We start from the raw sequence: 21,377 nt of genomic DNA on the forward strand, positions 1-21,377 counted from the left end.
AAAGTATATGAGAATCCTGACTTGCTGTGCCCATGTTGCTTCTTTTTTCCTTGCTTTTTTGGTTGCAGAAAAAAGAAGCAACATGTCAATTTTTTCTGCTTTTTTTCCTGCGCTTTCCCCATCTCAATAGATAAAAAAAAACATGAAAAGAAGCATGAAAAAAGCATGAAGAGAAACATAGAAACTCAATTTCAGCAGCTTTTTTCCTTTCAAAACATGCTCTTTTTGTGCAGACAAAAAATCTGCTACGTGTGCACACAGCCTAAAGATCCAACTGGCGGGGTGCTTTGTCCTTCCTGAGGTGTTTTCATAGGCTTACTCTTTCTTACATGGTAGTTCTCCCAAAATTATTGTTTATCTCCTGCAGGGTGAACCAAGTGCTTAAATTGTCACCATGGTGTACACACTGTGGAACCCTCCCCATATCTATGACTTGAGGCTTGCACCTTCTAACACCAACTGACAGTTTGCCTCCTATTCACAGTATAACGATACACTCAAACGACTCGCATTACACTCGGCCCCATGTAAGACAATGCTGGAGATCACATCTGTGAGTTTGTCCTCAGTACAATTAGCAGCAAAAAATAGCAGCATGCTGAGATTGTCATCAAGAGCTGTGTCACTTGCACATACAACTCTGTAGGTGTGAGTGAAACATCTGACTGCACTCAGATGACATCTGTATGCAGTGCAATAAATGCATCAACTGACAATGGAAAAGATGGGGAGATTAATCCCTCCCTCTCCTCTGCAGCGGTTATCCTATCGCAGGATTGGATCACAGTTGGATGACACTTGGCTCATGCTCGCAGTAGAGCAAGAGCCAAGGGTCATTAGCATATCGCATCTGATGCATTCGCATTGGATGCCATACGCTAGTGTGACTGCAACATAAGGAGAAAGCTGTCAATCAGTGGCAAGAGGGTATAGGAGACAAGGCTCAAAAAGTAGCCAGCGCTTGGCTCAAGCTGTAAGATCAATGATCTTTATAAAAATCACTCCCAAGAAATCTTTTATTCCCTAAAGCTGTCTAAAGGTGTATGTAACATAGTATAAGTGTGATTTTATATACTTAACAGGTGGCTTTTCCGCTTCTAGAACCAATGAACCAATCCGGTTCCCTTCTCACTCATATGACTGAAATTCTGACTTGCATCAGACGTTACATGTTTGATCTGGATGATCTCGGGGGGGGGGGGGGGGTTACACCCTGGGCAACCCCTTCTTTAACACAGTTGCACTACATCACATACAGATTTGGACTTTTTTAATATTCTGACGTGACACAGCCCTGGAGCTGGGGGGTCTCAGTCACCACTATCAGATAGCAGCATAAGCCTGCTCACAGGCCTTTAAAAAGGCCTGTTTCCCTTTAAAAACACACTGTTTACTTCATTTTTTTAACAAATACTTATTTACACAGGTAAGGCATTTGCATGTTGTAGATCTAGCAACAAGAAATAGCCATTAAAAGGACAAAATTAAACAACTAATCTCAGAGAGCGGGATTATCAATACAGATGGATATTTGGGATCCACGTAAGATTTTGCAAGTGGAATGTAAACCCCATACATGATAAAAATACTACTTTTCCACGTCCTATATGTCAATTTAAGGCAAACAGTTTCTACCAAGGGAAATCTACAATATCAAGCTTCCAGCACTTTCATAAAGGTCACTTGCTTTGCAGCACTATAAGATGTACAGCCTTCGCAATGTCTGCAGGGCAGAGACTTGGTTTACAGAGTTCTGCTGTGATACCCATTCTTGCCCATGGGGGCACTTACATCCCTCCCTCTGCAGTACTTGAAAAGACTTGTGCAATTCACCCGAACAAATGGAGACACGAAATATTGTCCCAACACTGAGGGAGGTAATATTTCCCAGTTAGCCTGTTCTCAGAAATATTGTATTGTTTTGCAGTAGTTTACTGAGAGAAGAACATTTTGAACCAGAAAACCAACTTAAACAATGGAGATGCCCCATAATATTGCACATCGAGTGTAAGGATGAAACAGACACTCGTCTTTCCCACAAGTATAATTAGCGCGGTATTACAGAACCGCGTGCTACACAACAGCACAGCGTTATTGGTGCAATATATTATAGAAAGGTATTTCTTTTCGACAGAATTTCATAAGTGTCTAGTCAACAGTGAGAATGGAAATGGTAGCAGTGAGTGTACACGGCAGAAATACTCCAGGAAACAGTCTTTCATGAAAAATTGCTCATACATGAACTTCACTAATGCTTAACGGCTTTATAAAAAACTGATTTGCGCACACACATTTGAACCCCAGGTGGGAAATACACTTATAAAAAGAAAAAAAATCATTACCACCATACATTACAAAAAATCTCTTGCAGAAACCTGCAAATTCAGCAAAATGAGAGCTAGAAATGCATCACAATCTCCAGAACAGCTTTCTATAGAAGCAGTCCTTAGCAAGGGCTTGAGAGTGCACGACTCCACTGTGTGATTGGGAAATTACTATTCCCCACTGAATTATGCACAACGCCTGGTCAAAGCGCTCTCACAGAGAGTAGTCTACAATGTTTACATTAGTCTCTGTGCTTTTTCAGGTGGGTCAGCTCCAGAACTCACCTGAAAAAGCTCAAAACAATGAACATATGCTTTACCGTGCAAAAGCTTTTTCAGTGTCTTACAAGCACTTCAGGTTTCAAAAAACACCAAGTGGCTAAAAGAAGTGGGCTGACTCTTCCTTCATCAGGTGTCTTCCATTCAGAGTACGTACTAAGCTTCACAATATAAATCAATGGGATGTCTCTAAAGACGACTGGGCATTTTTCAAGTTCTTTCCCAGCATCTTTGCTTTACAAACCACTAATGATTTATTCATTTTTGAATCGAGAAAAAAATGACTAGAAAACCCAAAAATTGCCTGAAAAACCCTAAAAAAAATTAACCACCCCAAAAAACCCCAAAAACAAATAGACGCTTTAGGATGAAAAATGCTGATGGGTCTTGAAGCATCTTCCTTGTGGTTTCACCAGCGTGTAAAAGACATTGTTAGCACATGGCCTTAAACTGATTGATTAAAAAGTGAAAATGTATACATTTTTCTAATTTTCCCACATGTTAGAATTGTTTACTATGTTCCATACATTTGCTTAATATCAGTTGGAAGGATTGTTCCATGAATAAATATTATATTTCTCTGGCAGACTGATTCCCGACAGTGCGACTGACCGCATGTGGCCAAACCACATCCACATGCTGATGCAAATGACGGGGCAATCTGGCTGGAGAGTACTGTGATGTTTGGCCACCACATGGCGCTGTGGTTTGGCAGTGAGCGTTAAACTGAAATATCAAGTCTCAACTTTACATCACTTTACACATAACAATTTTTTCTATAGGAATAAGGTTTTAAAAAATTTCCCGAAGTCTGCAATGGTGACTATATGTTAAAAGGGTTGTCCGACATAACAAAAATTTTTGAGTTTAAGCTAATCTGTGCTGTATTGTCATATAAAACACCCCTACATTGTTATTTTTTGTTTTCTAACTTTTGTTCCTCTTGAATTATCCCTTTATTCTCTGCAGCTCCTTGTTTACATTCAGCACAAGCAAACTGACCGCTTCCTGTGCCACACCTCAGTCACAGCTGGCACCGCCCGGCCTCAGTGTCCAGCCCCTCCCCAGTGTCCAGCCTCGCCCCCTGCCCACCCCCTGCACACACATTCCCTGTCAGTATATTCTACCCCAGCACCTGACCTGTTATCACTACAGCATTGCAAATAACAGCCCCACATCGGGGGCTCTGCACCCCCCACTACATCAGGCTCTGCACCGCATACACACATCGGGCTCTGCACCGCATACACACATCGGGCTCTGCACCGCATACACACATCGGGCTCTGCACCGCATACACACATCGGGCTCTGCACCGCATACACACTTCAGGCTCTGTACCGCATACACACATCAGGCTCTGTACCGCATACACACATCAGGCTCTGCACGGCATACACACATCAGGCTCTGCACCGCATACACACATCGGGCTCTGCACCGCATACACACATCGGGCTCTGCACCGCATACACACTTCAGGCTCTGTACCGCATACACACATCAGGCTCTGCACGGCATACACACATCAGGCTCTGCACCGCATACACACATCAGGCTCTGCACCACATACACACATCAGGCTCTACACCGCATACACACATCGGGCTCTGCACCGCATACACACATCGGGCTCTGCACTGCACGCACACACGGCGCTCTACACCGACCCCCCCTACCCCCATAGGGAACACATGTAGGGAGTACATACTCACCTGTCCTCGGTCCCCGCCGCTCCTGTACGTTCGCACGCTGTCTGTGCTCTGGACATATCAGCACAGTAGTGACGTCACTGCTGTGCTGAAGAGAGCACAGACAGCCGGGCAGTGATGAGAAGCGCAACGCTCCTTCTCATCAGCGCTTTCAAATGTACCGGCATCTGTGATCTGTGACGCCGGTATATTTGAATGTGTGATCCTGAGCAGGGGCACGGTGCTGGCGCTGACACCACGGCAGCCGCCGCCAGGCTCCGCCCCCAGGTCACAGACCCCACAGCAGTACAGAGGGAGGTTGCGGGGAGAGTAAGGGGTGCGGTGGAATGTGTGGGAGGGCGCAGGGAAGGGGGCTGGGACTCCACGCACTGTACCCGCCCAGCAGGGCGGCGACATGCTATTTCCAGATTTGCATGTCAACATGGCCCTGCCCACGTTGACATGAAATGCCCGGAAACAGCAAAATCACGGCAGGAGCGGTCACATGACCACTCTGAGCCGGCGGAGAGGGGCTGACAGCAGGGCAGGTAAGTGGTCCCTATCTACTTACCTGCCCCAATGTAGCCCAATAGGGTAATAATGAAAAAAAACTCAAAATAAGCCGGATAACCCCTTTAAAGCGTTCTCGTGCTGTTGCTTGAATGTCTATTTTAAAACGTCCTTCTCCTTCTTGCATAGTTTCCGTTACACAGGTGAACTGGGCAATAGCAGGATGAAGCCTCTTTATATCAATAAAATCTGTTCTTCTTCATAGACATAGCTGAAAAATCATGGATACATTGAAAACAATGTTTTTCCACTGTATAAAATTAGTTAACTAAAAAATTAATACATTGAAGTACATTAAAGGGAATCTATCATCGGGTTTTTGCTATGTAATGTAGGAGCAGCACAATGTATGGCCAGAGAGCCGGATTCCAGGTATATCTCACTTACTGAACTGCTTAGTGTAGTTTAGATACAATCCCTGTTCTTTCTTCTATGAATGCAAAGGTGATCACAATGCTGAGCTGTGTAAAACTCCACCCACATCCCTCATTGGGTCCCTGTGTAAATTATCAGCAAGCTGCCAATCAGTGGTTGGGGCGGGGTTACACAGATTAGCCTGACTGGTCTGCACGCGAGACCTAGCCCTCCAGGGATAATTTCTTTATGATAAAAAAAAAATATTGTATTACAACAATGGCAAGTTGAGCAGGTAATACACCCCTGGGATCAGGCTGTCTTCCCCTACATTATGCTGCTCACAGATTAAATAGCAAAAACCTACTGACAGATTCCCTTTAAAGTGGAAAGCTACCGTATTTTTCACTTTATAAGACGCACCGGATTATAAGACGCACCCCAAATTTAGACATAAAAAAAGGTAAAAAAAAAAGAAAAATGGGGTCCGTCTTATACTCTGGTGTTCTCTTACCGGAGGGGGGCAGCAGTGGTGGTGAAGCGGGGCCACAGGCGTGGCGGGTCAGTGGCAGTGGAGTCTGTGGTGGCAGGTGCGGTGGCATCCGTGGCGGCAGGTGCGGTGGCTCCCGTGGTGGCAGGTGCGGTGGCGTCCGTGGTGGCAGGTGAGGTGGTGCCCGTGGTGGCAGGTGCGGTGGCGCCCGTGGTGGCAGGTGCGGTGGCGCCCGTGGTGGCAGGTGCGGTGGCGCCCGTGGTAGCAGGAGAAGCAGCGGCGGGTGAGTCGTGCAGCAGGCCGGTGCGGTGAGTGTCCCAGTGTCCGCGGTCCCGGTTCAAATGATGGCGCCTGGAGCGGCGCATGCGCAGATGGAGCTCTCATCCAAGGGCTCCATCTGCGCACGTGCTGACTCCCGGAGCGGCGCGTGCGCAGATGGAGCTTTCATCCAAGAGCTTCATCTGCGCACGCTCCCGCCGCCATCATTTGAAACTGGGACCGCGGACAAACTGGGTAACCTGCTGCACAGCCGCCCGCACCGCACGCAGAGTGGCAGCCAGCAGGCGGCCAGCACACCCTGCGTGCAAGCGGCCGGGTACCTGTGCTTGCGTGCGTGTGGGTGGCAGCCGGGTACCTGTGGCTGTGTGCGGGCGGCAGCCGGGTGCCTGTGTGCGGGAGGCAGCCGGGTGCCCGTCGGTGCCGGCTGCCTCCCGCACACAGGCACCCGGCTGCCACAGGTACCCGGCTGCCACCCGCACGCAAGCACAGGTACCCGGCCGCTTGCACTCAGCCCAGGTAAAGATATACTCGAATTTTAAGACGCACACCCCATTTTCCTCCCAAATCTTTGGGAGGAAAAGTGCGTCTTATAATCCGAAAAATACGGTATTTATAAATAATGGCATACAGATAAACTAGAGTGAATATGGACACACAAAAGTCACATCATACAAAGTCCTTGGTGGAAAAATGGGGCAGATTTATAAAAATGTCTAAAAGGGAAAATGCTTTTTGTTCCCCACAGCAGACAATCATACTATGACGTTCATTTGAAATAACTGCTCTTTTACACAATTTCATCAATGTACTGCAATATTTTTTATACTGGTCTCCCGCATATTTAGAAAAAATTAAAAAAATTTCACTCCAGTGTTTGTTATTCAGTTTTCAAGCGGAGACTATAACTGGATCCAGCAGGAAGGAGAAGTAAAAGTCCCCCATTTATATTACCAATTCTTTAAGTTCGAATATAACATTGGGCCAAAAATACTGCGTCAATAAAACTCCAGCGCCATTTTTCCCAAAAAAGCTCTTTAACCCTCAATATTTTCTTATGAAATTACCCACAAAAGCCATTGTCATGATCCCTCTAGTATTGAAGGGATTTAAAGTATACAAACGTACACTGCTGCAAAGTTTTAGTAATTATTCTCTATAAAAACCACAATATAATTTGCCAGCGGCGGTGATTTATGCAGGGTAATCAGCATAAACGTTATTTCCGTCTCCTCCCCTGCTGATGATCCGAGGTGCACGGCTGCCATATTTTACACAGGGATTGCTGTCAGGAGCTTGAAGAATTTATTGGCCCAGTCATGGCGTGCGGTTGTGAGAACACCAATTCTTATTAGACAGAGGGAGTCATTTAGCAACGTTTGAACGGCTTAGAAATGCAAAGGGAAAAACACAGCCAAAGCCACAACTAAATGTAATTGAATTATTTATAAATGAATAAAACCAAGATTTACAGCTAGTATGAGCCAGGAGAATAGCAACAAAGACGTCAACAGACAGAAGACACGCTGCACTGGCTGATACTGGGAGGATACGGCCAGGCAACTTTACCCTATCTGTGGATCTACAAAGAGCAAAGGAAGGAAATGGAAAACTGCCAGGAGAAATGGGGCAATAATGGTCCTCAATATTGGCAGCGGTCTTCGTAATTTAATGTACTACCAAAAGCAAACATGTCTGTAAAATAAGTAATAAGGAAAAAAAAATCCAGTAATGCTCGAGTTCAATTTGTTAGACACATTCAATAATGTGTAAGAATAAAAGACTGATATTACACAAGTATTTTCAAAGGGCTGTTCATGTCGCCACTTAAAAATCACTATAACCTTTAAGAGAAAGTCAATCTGTGTGTTCATGACAAAATAAATTTAGGCAGGATTTAGACCAGAGGTTCCCAACTCCAGACCTCAATGCACACCAACAGTGCATGTTTTCAGGATTTCCTTAGTATTGCACATCTGATAATTTAATCACCTGCAAAGGTGCTGAATCCAACACCCATGCAATGCTAAAGAAATCCTGAAAACATGCACTGTTGGTGTGCCTTGAGGACTGGAGTTGGGAACCTCTGATTTAGACAACAGTGTACGGACTGTGAGCCGCGAACGCCTGCGGGACTCCAAACTCAAACTAGAAAGTCTTATAGAAATACATGACGCTCTGAAGATCAAGTCAGAAGACCCACAGCCAGCCCATGCGTCTATGTAAGGCCAGGGCCACACGGGGACTAATGCGATCCTCACATGACACTCGGCTCACGCTGACAGCACAGCAGGAGCCGAGTGTCATGCGAATGTCACTGCGACTGAGGTCCGATCATGTGATCGGACCTCAGCTGCGGGGGGCGGGCCAGCACTCAGGAGGGGCAGGCCGGCTCTGAGGAGGGGAGGGAGGGATTTATCTCCCTCTCTCCTCCGTTTGCCGGTTATTGCCATTCTCACCCTGCACTCGCGGCTCACCGGTGTACTGCGAGTGCAGTGCGATCTTTCTCTCGCCTGAGACTTCAATGGGTGCAAGACTCGCATTATAATCACAGCATGCTGGGATTATTTTCTCGGCCCGATTGGGGAATGTGATAAAACATCGCATTCCACTCGCTCCGATTTTCATGCCGTGTGTCTTAGGCCTTAGGGTATGTGTACATGGCATCTTTTAGACGGCCGCGTACCAGCATCATTTTTTAAGCCAAAGACCCTTCTGGATACCGCTGATTGTTTTCCCCTGTAAGTTCTTTTCAAAATTTGTAAACTGACGGTTTCCAAGTGGAAGCCATCAGAACAATGGGACGGTCACGTCATTCAGCTGCTTTATCCTTTTTAAAGCCTGAAGCAGTTGACAGGAGTTACAAAAGACGGAACATATGCAGAGAAAGTCATTTTCACATTGCTGTGCATATATCCATTCTTTTAGGTGTTTTTTAGCGCTTTCTCAGGCAGTTTCCAAGCGGAATCTGCCTGAAAAAAAAGATGTTGGGAGCAATATCACCACACAGATGTCTGAATGAGGTTTTCAGGTGCTATGGAATATTAGGTTTCCTCAGAAGGCTCGTTCACAAGAATCAGACAGTGTAAACCGGCTGCCAATCAGCCAACAAATGAATGAGTAAAATGCCAATTCATAAGATGACAATTTTTAAGCTTCTTTAAAAATGATCATTTTTGGTAGCATGTGTAAAAAGAGCATATGCTCCCTTGAACAATGGCATTCTATGTACACAGAACCATGTAGTACAATTTTTTGGTGCACATGGGAAGTGTGGAGAACCTGTGTAAACAAGCTAGTAAAAGGCTATCAATGGGCGTCTATGTAGTCAATCGGTGGTTACAGGGCCGGCGTCAGCACCCGGCAAACCCGGGCAAATGCCGGGGCCCTGGAGAGCCGGGGGGGCCCACTCGGCCTCGTCAGTTCTCCTGTCCCTTGGCCGGGGCCCACTCGCCTTTACAGTTCTGCGGTCCCCGGCCGAGTTCCGGGGACCGCAGTCCTCGGCAGCAATCTGCGGCGCCGTCACTTTAAGGCGCGCAGACATCCTTGTTTGAATTTCATCTGTGGGCGGAGCTACCGCCTTCTCAGTCCCACAGATGAAGGAGGCGAGCTTCTGTCCGGCGCTGTGTGGGCCCCCTCTCCACCGTGACCTAATCGGGTAAGTGCCCTCCCCTCCTCCCCATTATAGGCCCCGGTGAGCTGCTTCTACCCCCTGGATGTATGCCCTGGCCCCTGCCAATGCCCCCACCCGCCGATTCCGCGGGTGCTGTACCCGCCGAGCCGCGGGTGTGGGCCCTGCCGAGCCGCGGGTGTGGGCCCTGCCGAGCCGCGGGTGTGGGCCCTGCCGAGCCGCGGGTGCTGCCAGTGCCGCGGGTGCTGTACCCGCCGAGCCGCGGGTGTGGGCCCCACAGAGCAGCAGAGTTGTGTGCATTTGTCTGAATGTAGCAGAGTTGTATGTGTTTGTATGTAGCAGAGTTGTATGTGTTTGTCTGAATGTAGCAGAGTTGTATGTGTTTGTATGTAGCAGAGTTGTATGTGTTTGTCTGAATGTAGCAGAGTTGTATGTGTTTGTATGTAGCAGAGTTGTATGTGTTTGTCTGAATGTAGCAGAGTTGTATGTGTTTGTATGTAGCAGAGTTGTATGTGTTTGTCTGAATGTAGCAGAGTTGTATGTGTTTGTATGTAGCAGAGTTGTATGTGTTTGTCTGAATGTAGCAGAGTTGTGTGTGTTTGTCTGTATGTAGCAGAGTTGTATGTGTTTGTCTGTATGTAGCAGAGTTGTATGTGTTTGTCTGTATGTAGCAGAGTTGTGTGTGTTTGTCTGTATGTAGCAGAGTTGTATGTGTTTGTCTGTATGTAGCAGAGTTGTGTGTGTTTGTCTGTATGTAGCAGAGTTGTATGTGTTTGTCTGTATGTAGCAGAGTTGTGTGTGTTTGTCTGAATGTAGCAGAGTTGTATGTGTTTGTATGTAGCAGAGTTGTATGTGTTTGTCTGTATGTAGCAGAGTTGTATGTGTTTGTATGTAGCAGAGTTGTATGTGTTTGTCTGAATGTAGCAGAGTTGTATGTGTTTGTATGTAGCAGAGTTGTATGTGTTTGTCTGTATGTAGCAGAGTTGTATGTGTTTGTCTGTATGTAGCAGAGTTGTGTGTGTTTGTCTGTATGTAGCAGAGTTGTATGTGTTTGTCTGTATGTAGCAGAGTTGTATGTGTTTGTCTGTATGTAGCAGAGTTGTATGTGTTTGTCTGTATGTAGCAGAGTTGTATGTGTTTGTCTGTATGTAGCAGAGTTGTATGTGTTTGTATGTAGCAGAGTTGTGTGTGTTTGTCTGTATGTAGCAGAGTTGTATGTGTTTGTCTGTATGTAGCAGAGTTGTATGTGTTTGTCTGTATGTAGCAGAGTTGTATGTGTTTGTCTGTATGTAGCAGAGTTGTATGCGTTTGTCTGTATGTAGCAGAGTTGTATGTGTTTGTCTGTATGTAGCAGAGTTGTGTGTGTTTGTCTGAATGTAGCAGAGTTGTATGTGTTTGTATGTAGCAGAGTTGTATGTGTTTGTCTGTATGTAGCAGAGTTGTATGTGTTTGTCTGTATGTAGCAGAGTTGTGTGTGTTTGTCTGTATGTAGCAGAGTTGTATGTGTTTGTCTGTATGTAGCAGAGTTGTGTGTGTTTGTCTGTATGTAGCAGAGTTGTATGTGTTTGTATGTAGCAGAGTTGTGTGTGTTTGTCTGTATGTAGCAGAGTTGTGTGTGTTTGTATGTAGCAGAGTTGTATGTGTTTGTATGTAGCAGAGTTGTGTGTGTTTGTCTGTATGTAGCAGAGTTTGTGTGTGTGTTTGTCTGTATGTAGCAGAGTTTGTGTGTGTGTTTGTCTGTATGTAGCAGAGTTGTGTGTGTGTGTGTCTGTCTGTATGCAGCAGACTTGTGTGTGTGTGTGTGTGTGTCTGTCTGTATGCAGCAGACTTGTGTGTGTGTGTGTGTGTGTGTCTGTAAGTGTATATGACTGTATATATTTGTCTGTTTATATGTATTTTTGTGAGTTTGTCTTTAAATATGTATATGTTCGTATCGGTGTCTGTGTGTGGATGGGGCCCACTGGGACTCTTCCGCCCGGGGCCCACAAAAACCTGGAGCCGGCCCTGGGTGGTTATTTAGCACTTCCAGTTGGGTAGTCTAAATGCAGCTCTACAATCTCTACAATCTCACAGAGTAATGGCCCATTTACAAGATCATGTCTCGATAAATCGGTTCTCTTTTACTGGTCTGTTTAAACAGACCAACAATAAAAGACCGGAATAGACGGACTGCACTGTCCCCATACAGCTCCATGTTGTTGGTAGCACATCCCCAGTCCAAGCTGTGGTATTTGCAGCTGATAACTATAATTTTTATGTTGGCAAAAAATGATCCAATCAGCTGATGAACAAGACTTTCTTGTTCATCAATTGGAGACCATATTTAGACGGGACAACAATTAAGATTCAATATTTGTAATTACACTAGTTCGCGGTTACAAAATTACCAAAAGCCCCTTTTGGAATGTGGCTGCCAGAACAATCTGCTAATTGCCCAGTTTCTGCTCCCCGCACCAATTGTAGCCAGTACAGATGAGTGACCCCAATAGGAAAGTGCACTGTTCGTACGAATATGGACTTTATAAAAAAATGAGTGTCAGAGTTAGGGTGCTTTACGTATGCGGACTATTAGAGCGAGCATCGTTGTGTTGGTGTACCCTCGGTGCTCGACCCAGTGAGTCATGTGCAGTCTCTGAACGGCTTGCACTGGGGGCAAAATCAGCATTATCAGATGTAGTGTGTACAAAAAAAAAAAAAAAAAAAAACCTGCCCTCCGCCAAAAGTGCTCTATTTATGGCTTTCTGTATGTGGACGGAAAGTCGAACTGCCCAATCAGTGACTTTTAATGAGGTTCAGATCAAGTCTGGTCCCAAACTGAACTTTATCTAAAGTCCGTCAGGACCCGCTGAAAAAGAACATCCACCGGGTCCGCTCGTCTGTAGTAGCCAGATGCTTCTGTTGTGGAGAGTTAGGACATCTTTGCTGCAGTGGCCACAGAAAAATGTTAGTATTACAAGGTGGCCCCATCAGTATGCCTGAGCATGGCAAATTTACAGGGGTTGAGAATGAAGTTCTGGGTTTAATACAGTCATCAAATGTAATGTCTAGCACATTTGTAATATACCCTCATTATTTACTAAAGTTGTGGTTTTTACTTAGCTTATTACAATTTGTACTTTTTACAAATTACTTTTGCACTTAGAAACAGTCAACAAACTACTGGAAATGGACTGTGGATCTGATTATAAACCTTTTTTTAGATTACTTCATTCTGATACTCAGATTCACAACATCCTGTGTATTCACAAAAACAATCAGCAGTTTTACGGATAAGTTTGTCAGAAATTTAACCTAGCATGAGGAATAACATGAAATATATTGGATATGATTTTTACTATAGAGCAAACAAATTTTATATATATATATATATATATATATATATATATACACACACACACACATTATATATATATATATATATATATATATATATATATATATATATATATATATATATATATATATATATATATATATATGAGTGTATGTATGTATGTATGTATGTATATGTGTGTGTGTGTGTGTGTCTCCGCTAAAGGAATACGCACCGCCGCATTTACAATCACTAAATTTTACACAGACGCCTCATGTGACTCAGGGAACGTCATAGACTATGTTTTGACGGGAAAATTTAACCCCATGCTTTACAGTTACTCTCCAAAAAAACTGCCTCCATTTAAGTCAATGGAGCTGCGAGCTACAGGTTATTAATAGCAGCTGTGATTGATTGCTATAGGAACAAAAAACATTCATAGTATAAGAAGCTTATGTGTGAAGTAATATGATGTTGGTGGAGAGACAGACACAGACCGAGACAGACAGATAGGCACAGAGACAAAAAAAGAGGCACACAGGGAAAAGAGACATATAGGAAAAAAAGTCAGACAGAAAGACACACGGGGAAAGAGACAGACAGATAGAGACAGATGGGCAAAAAGAGGCAGACAGGGCAAAAAGAGGCAGACAGGGCAAAAAGAGGCAGACAGGGCAAAAAGAGGCAGACAGGGCAAAAATAGGCAGACAGGGCAAAAATAGGCAGACAGGGCAAAAAAAGACGGACAGGGCAAACAAGACAGACAGGGCAAACAAGACAGACAGGGCAAACAAGACAGACAGGGCAAACAAGACAGACAGGGCAAACAAGACAGACAGGGCAAACAAGACAGACAGGGCAAACAAGACAGACAGGGCAAACAAGACAGACAGGGCAAACAAGACAGACAGGGCAAACAAGACAAACAAGACAGACAGGGCAACAGACAAAGATAGACAGATAGAGAGAGAAACAGACAGCAAAATAGACAGACAAGGAAAGAGACAGACACACAGATAGACAGAGACAGACAAATAGACATGAAGACAGAGAGACAGACATAAAAAGAGACAGACAGATCCTGTCCATTGCCCTGTCTGTCCATTGCCCTGTCTGTTTCTGTCTGTCTGCCTTTTTTCCCTGTCTGCCTCTGTATATCTATACATATCACAAATCGATAATCTGGAAATGGAAAAGCACATTGCGGCCAAAAATATGAGCGCAATGTTGGATTTGCTCTGTACTGTGAGTAAGGATGCTGATCAGTGGAAGGGAAAGTGCTCACAAAACTGCTCTGACAGTTCCAACTCAAGAAGGAGGGTCGAATAGAAATTCAAAGGGTCCATACTCCGATCTGGACGAGTGTTGTGTGGACCCCATAGACTGAGCCGGTATACCATTCTGAGCGTGTGCTCCTGATAGGTAATGTGGACTTTAGAGAAGTGCTTTGAGCAATCAGTGGGGTTCTCACCAATTTGTAGCCCGTATAAAACATACACTTACACTTTAAGTTACATTTTAATGATTCTGGCTAGCTATGACTTCATGGGGCATTTGAAACTAATAGAGAGGGCCTTCTCCAGAATCTCTGAATGAACAACATGAGAGTAATAACCAGCTCTCTTAGATAACAAGTATACACGAAAAATAGAAATACACTTTTTAATGCTTTCATAGGAAACTATGTCTGGGCGTAAGTTAATAATTCACTTACTGTATTATGTGGAAAGAAAATAAAGAAATATGGCATGTGAATCCATGCAGTTTTAATAAATCCTGACAACTGTTGCAGATCTCAAAACCTGTCCATCATTACTTATCAAATCCAGCAGAAACATGTGGATCGCCATAAATCATCCATGTAGAGACCACAAGTAAACACTCAAAGTGGAAACAGTTAAGAGTGATAATCCCAGAGAGACCGGGAAAGTAAGATGGAAAGACTGGTATCAGACAGCACGTCACAAGACACATGATTAGGCATACTTCATTTCATCAGCACAGGTAGTAGTAAAGCTTAATGAAGGCATTACGGTTAGGTTTATGATTTGCAATCATGCACATGTCTTAAGTGCCGTGCAAGTCACTGAAAGAGTGAAGCTTCAGTGTGATGGTCCTGATACTCTGCCAGCTCTTACCATCACGTATTTCCACAGAATAACATTCTGATGTTTTTGTCTCACTAATAAATAGAAAATATAAACATCTCATCAGAGAGTATGGGTAGCCATTAATACAAGACAGTGTATATCCATGAATGAATGAATATGGAACTTAGAAAAATGCCTCAACGGATATGCCCCGAACAGCCATAACACTGATAAAAGAAAAGAACATTGATTATCTGGTATTTATCAATAGCCAGGCCATCGTAACGCATTGTACCGATGGCCACTTGCCCGAGGACCCCATGATCATTGGGGCCTCTGCTAATGTGTTTCTGTTAAACTGTAAATAAACTTTAGGACAACTTTACAATAAAAGAGCATCAGAGTTTAACTGAGCATGGTGACCTAGTAGTGCCCAGTCTCCTTCACCCTTAAAACTTGCAAAATATAGCCTGAAGAAGAGATAGAGGTCAGATAAGATTCCAGCTTCAACCATCCTCCGTCCCACAAGCTGCACCTGGCTAGTTCTTAAAAAAAACAAACCAACTACTGTAGCAAAATTGAATATGGAGGTAAAGGATATGAACTACTTCAGAGACTGTTCTTTTTTCACTTAAAAGGTACTCTGTCAGTAGGTCAACCCTCCTAAGTAGGGCTGAGCAGACCCGACTGTAAAAGCCTGGATCCGTGCGGTTTCAAAGAAGCCCAGGTGCCGGACCCAGGCCCGGGATTACGGGTGTACGATCCGGATTCGGCAGTGGGGAAATTAAAGTAAAAATGACGAAAACAAGAATTAAGTGAGTGTTTCATACTTACGGAGACTCTGTGTCAAGGTGGCAAACTGCTTCTGGGTCGCACATTTACTTCCTGTACTGCGCTTTAGGCTCATCGCATACACACAGACTTCCGTGCTTTCTCCACCCACCTGCCGTCTTGTCGTCTGTGATTGGTTGCAGTCAGACACGCCCCCAGTCTGTGACAGTGTCTGCCTGCAGTCATTGCTTATCGCAGCTCAGTCATTGTCTGCACCTACAGCCGGCGGTCTTGTTCTATGGCCACTCGTTGTGAGATGTAGCAGAGCTGGAAGCGGCTTAGGAACTTGTGTGGATTACATCAGACCTGGAAGGGTGTTTGGGGTTAATAAAGTGGTGAAAGAGGGTGTGTTTTTCTATTTTATTCCATATAAAAGGATTTTTATGACGCCTCGCCCTGGACTATGGTAGTAATATATCTTTAGCATTGTCTGCCTGCTATGGATCCCTGCTGATGGCGCCATGGACCTGCATATCTAATAATTTTATCTCGTTGGCCTCCTGATGAACCATACTGTGTGTTGTATGGGGAAACGCGTTGAGGTGGAGATAATCTGTTTGAGGTGGAGATAATCCAATCTATGAAGTTGAAGGCTCACTTCTATCAGTAAAAAGGGAATTGTTGTTGGAGAGCACCCCTATATACCTCCTTGGACGTTTAAGGACTGAAAACTTCCTTTCTTCCATACTATGTGGCGCTGCCTGAATCATTCTGTGTGGTCCCAAGGATAAGTTTGGGCTCTGACTCCATCCCTTATTTTGTGAACCTTCAATTTTTTGACAACTGTATATGCTTATTGTACACATTGTCTTTGTATAGTCATATATGCGACCGGTTGGTCTAGTACTCATGGTTATATATGCATGTTGGTGGTATGTGGTTTTGACCTTTATTAAATAAAATAAATCTTATAAAATTGGAATAATTGAACTATTTACTTTGTACTTATTTACTTTCATTTACAGGTTAGTGATACAAGTATGTCATAGATGCCTGCCATCACAAACTTAGGGTTTAGTAGTAGCTGTGCGCTGTTATTACCCCGATTGCCACCACACCAGGACAATGGGAAGAGCCGACAAAGGATCGGGATTGTCACATCTAATGGTTGCGGGAATACCAGCCCCCAGCTGCCTTTATCTTGACTGGGTATCAAAATTGAGGGGGACCGCACGTTGTCTTTTTTTTTTTTTTTAAATTATTTATTTAAATTAGAAAAAAAAAGCCGCATGCGGTTTCTCTTAGGCTGGAGTCACACTAGCGAGGGACTTGCGCCAGTCTCGTGTCGCATTGCCCAGCACAGCTGCACATTCTTCTGACAGGAGCGGGTAAGCCGCATGTGTTTCTTTGTACCTGCACACTCATGTTCGGAGAGCTGCAGGCCATGTGATGAGAGTCCCTCGCACGTGTGACTCTGGGCTTATTTTGATACACAGCAGCACAGATAAAGCCTGACAGCTGGGGGCTGCAGCCACGGTCTTTATCTGTGCTGGCATCAGAATATGGGGGACCCTACGCCGATTGTTTTATTATTCATTTATTTTTCTACCACCATACTGACCATTAGATACTTGCACTGCTTTCCCCGCCCACCGGCCATCCTGCGACGCTGTCACTCAGGGTGGGGGCGAATCTAACTGCAACCAATTACACGCACTGGTGGGCAAGCAAACCAGATGAGAGTTAATTGTCAGCTCGGAAAAGGAATGCGTGACCTGGAAGCAGCTTGCCGCCATGACACAGCCTCGGTGAGCACACCGCACGCACTCCTACCCCCCTATCCCTTTCACCAATGTTTTTATTCTCCAGATTCTGGTACCCATAGACTTATATGGGTACCGGATTCCGGAGCGGATCCGGGTTTTTTTTTTGTTTTGTTTTTTTTTTACATTTTGCAGGGAACTGCTGATCCTGGTTTTTGCAAGTTCAAACAGCTCTACTCCTAAGCAATCTATATGGGTATGTAGATCATTGTAAGCTGAATAAAATGAAATACAAATATTTTGTCTGTGTTTATGTGAGTGGAGAACAAAATAAAATAAAATACTATTTTTTTTCCAAGTTTACATTGTTGTGGTTCAGCGCAAATTTATATATAGGATTTATCCTTTCTATATTATACATATGAATAAAATGAAAGCTTCATATCTGCAATCCGATGTCTTACTCCAGAGAAATAGAGGTTTTTCTTCATATGTAAATGAACTGCTAAGATCTATGGGCCGGACAAAGATCTATATGAGAATCTGCCTCCTCAACTTTTTTTTTAAATGAAAGAGGAGTTACTAGTGTGAGACATGTAATGACTGACAGTCTGCTCTCCTGATCTATATGTCTTACACTGGCAAAACCCCTTTTCATTTAAAATAAACTCTGGATGCAGATTATCAAAAAGATCTGTGTCCAGTCCATAGATCCTACCAGCTCATTTACTTATTTTTTAAAAATGTTGATCTCTATATAATATAAAACAATGGATCGAAGATATCAAGGTTTTATTTTATTCAACTTATTCTTTGACCTACGTAACGATATTAACGGCTTAGGACGGTTGATCCAACTGACATATCAGTTATAAATTCTTGTATTTTAACTTAAAAAAATAAATTTTTGCAATTGTGTTTCAATATAAAAAGGAGCACTTTGTTTTTTTAGGCTCTCTATTTCTCCGCATATTGCTGGCTGCAGAATGAGTTAACTGAGAATATGTTAGTGAGCTCCTTTTGAAAGTGTTTGTTTTATATGTCTTTATCTGAACTGCTTTGAGTTATCACCAAGACCATATAAAACCTGAGCTGAGCTTGATGTGGTCATATAACAGCTGAGAAGAGCTAAGAAAAAGACGGATAAGAGAGTTACAAACTCTCCATCAGAACACACTCTGGAAGGCTCTGAGTTAATGTATTCTGCATCCAGCAACGTGTAGGAAAACAAAAAAGAAAAAAAAACGGGTACAGACACACGGTCCCTCTGATTAGTCCTGTATTATGGAAGTATTGTCTCCTAAAAGCAATGTAGCGTGCTGTGATTTTATTTTTTTGAGATAAAATTGATAAAGCAGAAAAACAATGTATATTCTTCTGTACTAAATCGGAGACAGAGAACTACAATATGTGTAAACAGCAACACAATCACATTTTTAATATATCACCAATATAATTTAAAAAAAATTACAAACATTATTAAAAAAAGCTTTTGGACCCCACGCATGTGGTGTACATACTTTAAAAATCCATGTCAAAATGGCTGTACAATAATAACATTCAGTAAGAGATTTCGGGGTCCAGATGACACTTATAAATAACTCATTATAAGATCAGTCAGGAATGCTTACCAAAAGGATTATTTAACAAATCTGACAGATTTTCCAAGTAAGTACACCTGGCTCACCAGGTCTAAAAATTACGTTAATAATGCAGGCAGTTTATATTAAAAAAAATTGGAAAAAAACCTGTACATGGGTTCGAATATTACAAACGTAATTCTCTCCTTGATGATATTTGTTTCTCCAGTATGCATCACTGTTTTGATAGAGGAAACCAATCACCAGGATGTTCGTACATAACCTAAAGCCAGTGCTATACTGGCACTATCAGGCGGATTCTATACATACCTGTAGTGGTCAGTGGATGTGTAGGTTTTGAAATCCAAGAAAGTAAAGTTTATAAAATCAGCAGCTTCTTGAGTGACAGGAGATGAGGAGCGGATATATCTGGGGGGGTTCATAGTTATCACCTCCCCCTGTTAGAATTAGCATAAGTATTATACAATCAAATTAATTTTTCACTTGCAGGACCTGTGTGAGGTCATACCCATGTGACCAGAAGAGGCGGGGCCTCAGCCAACAGAAAAATGTTGCTTCCTGATATCAGCTTTGTTGGCTGAAGCCTCACCACTTTTGGCCACATGGGTATGATCCAAACACCAATTAAAACCTGAAAATGGTGGGGCCAATGGGTGGTGCATGTATTTATGGCGCCATCATTTTCAAAAGTAAGGGAACAGGTATCGTTCACCTTTTATAAACAACACAGGATGGGTAGAGAATTCTTATACACAGATAGCTGATATGGTATCAGCTATCTGTGTATAAGAATTCTCTACCCATCCTGTGTTGTTTGGTGCCATAAATACATGCACCACCCATTGGCCCCACCATTTTCAGGTTTTAATTGGTGTTTGGATCACAGGTTGTATATTTTCCATCTCAATAAACCCAATTAAAGGTTAAGTTTTAATATCACATGTTGCTATATCTATAAAAGTTGTACATGTTGAAATTCTATTCTAATACCTACTGGTTTTGAATCGGTGCTATTTTCATCCCACATGGGTATGACCACACACAGGTCCCGCAAGTGAAAAATTAATTTGATTGTATAATACTTATGCTAATTCTAACAAGGGAGAGGGATAATTATGAAACCCCCCAGATATTATCTGCTCCAGTGCAGCTGTCACTCAAAAAGCTGCTGAATTTATAAACTTTACTTTCTTGGATTTCAAAACCTAAACATCCGACCTGACCACTACAGGTATGTATAGAATCAGCCTGATAGTGCCAGTACTGCACTGCTTTTAGCTTATATACGAAAATCCTGGTGATTGGTTCCCTTTAAATGCCAATTCGTAACTATAATCAGTGTCGTCCACATAGCATCATGGCTTAAGAGTAGCAAATAATTTTTATTTATTCATGTTCTCTTTATCTTCCTAGTTTTTCAACACATCTCATTAAGGTAAATTTGGAAACGTGCAGAGAAAATCTATCTCACCCACTGTTCTGAAGAAAGAAAAGGTAACATAGTAGAACTGCACCACGGACCAAACAAGAAGCCCCCTGGGGTGGTGGAAAGACGTCTAGAATGCTTATGCTGACCCCTGCTTTAACGAAAACTCATTTTGTAAAGCAAATCAAAGCCTGAGAGTGAAATCTGCTCTGACACAAGATGCATGTGTGTATGCGTGTGTGGGTTTAGGCTGAAAATTTACAGTCTTTACAGAGTTTCCTGTTAAGCCCCAAGCGGACCATAAGGATCAAAAACACATCTGCCTTAAGTGTCAATAATTCAAACCCAGATCCTCACATTCTCCAGGCTCTAATTAGAGGGATTCTCTGAAAGCATCCTGGGCCCCGTCCAGCTCACCATTCTGAACATTTCCGGAGCACATTTTCTTTTCTTCTTTTACTGGCACCAACTGGCCCAGGACGGTTGCTGAACTTTTACTTCAGCTGTAAAGATGATTTAAACCTATTGTGCCAGAGGAAATCACTACTGAAACATTCATTTAGATGTCGGCTGCGCCTCCCCCTCCACTTGTAACAAGTGCGAGGGCTGCAGGAACAGCGCTAAGCCTCCTTGTACTTTATTAGGGAGAAATATGGTACAAATAAAACTAACCATCACACACATGCAATCATTAAACATAGCGGATGTATTCTCGATCTGAAAAATATCTCCTGCCAGGGTTCAGAGCTTTCCATGTTTTCCTTCAAATTCTAAATTAAGATTATGAAGTCTTTAATA

At 43.3% G+C, this 21,377-nt stretch overlaps 1 protein-coding gene across 6 annotated transcripts in view; it reads right to left on the reverse strand.

Annotated features, from left to right (window-relative positions):
* MSI2 (musashi RNA binding protein 2) overlaps nucleotides 1–21,377 on the reverse strand; it is a 934,763-nt gene that overhangs the window by 535,148 nt on the left and 378,238 nt on the right. The window lies entirely within an intron of this gene.

The sequence above is a fragment of the Anomaloglossus baeobatrachus genome, chromosome 2 (genome assembly GCF_048569485.1).
Source record: "Anomaloglossus baeobatrachus isolate aAnoBae1 chromosome 2, aAnoBae1.hap1, whole genome shotgun sequence".
Taxonomy (NCBI): domain Eukaryota; kingdom Metazoa; phylum Chordata; class Amphibia; order Anura; family Aromobatidae; genus Anomaloglossus; species Anomaloglossus baeobatrachus.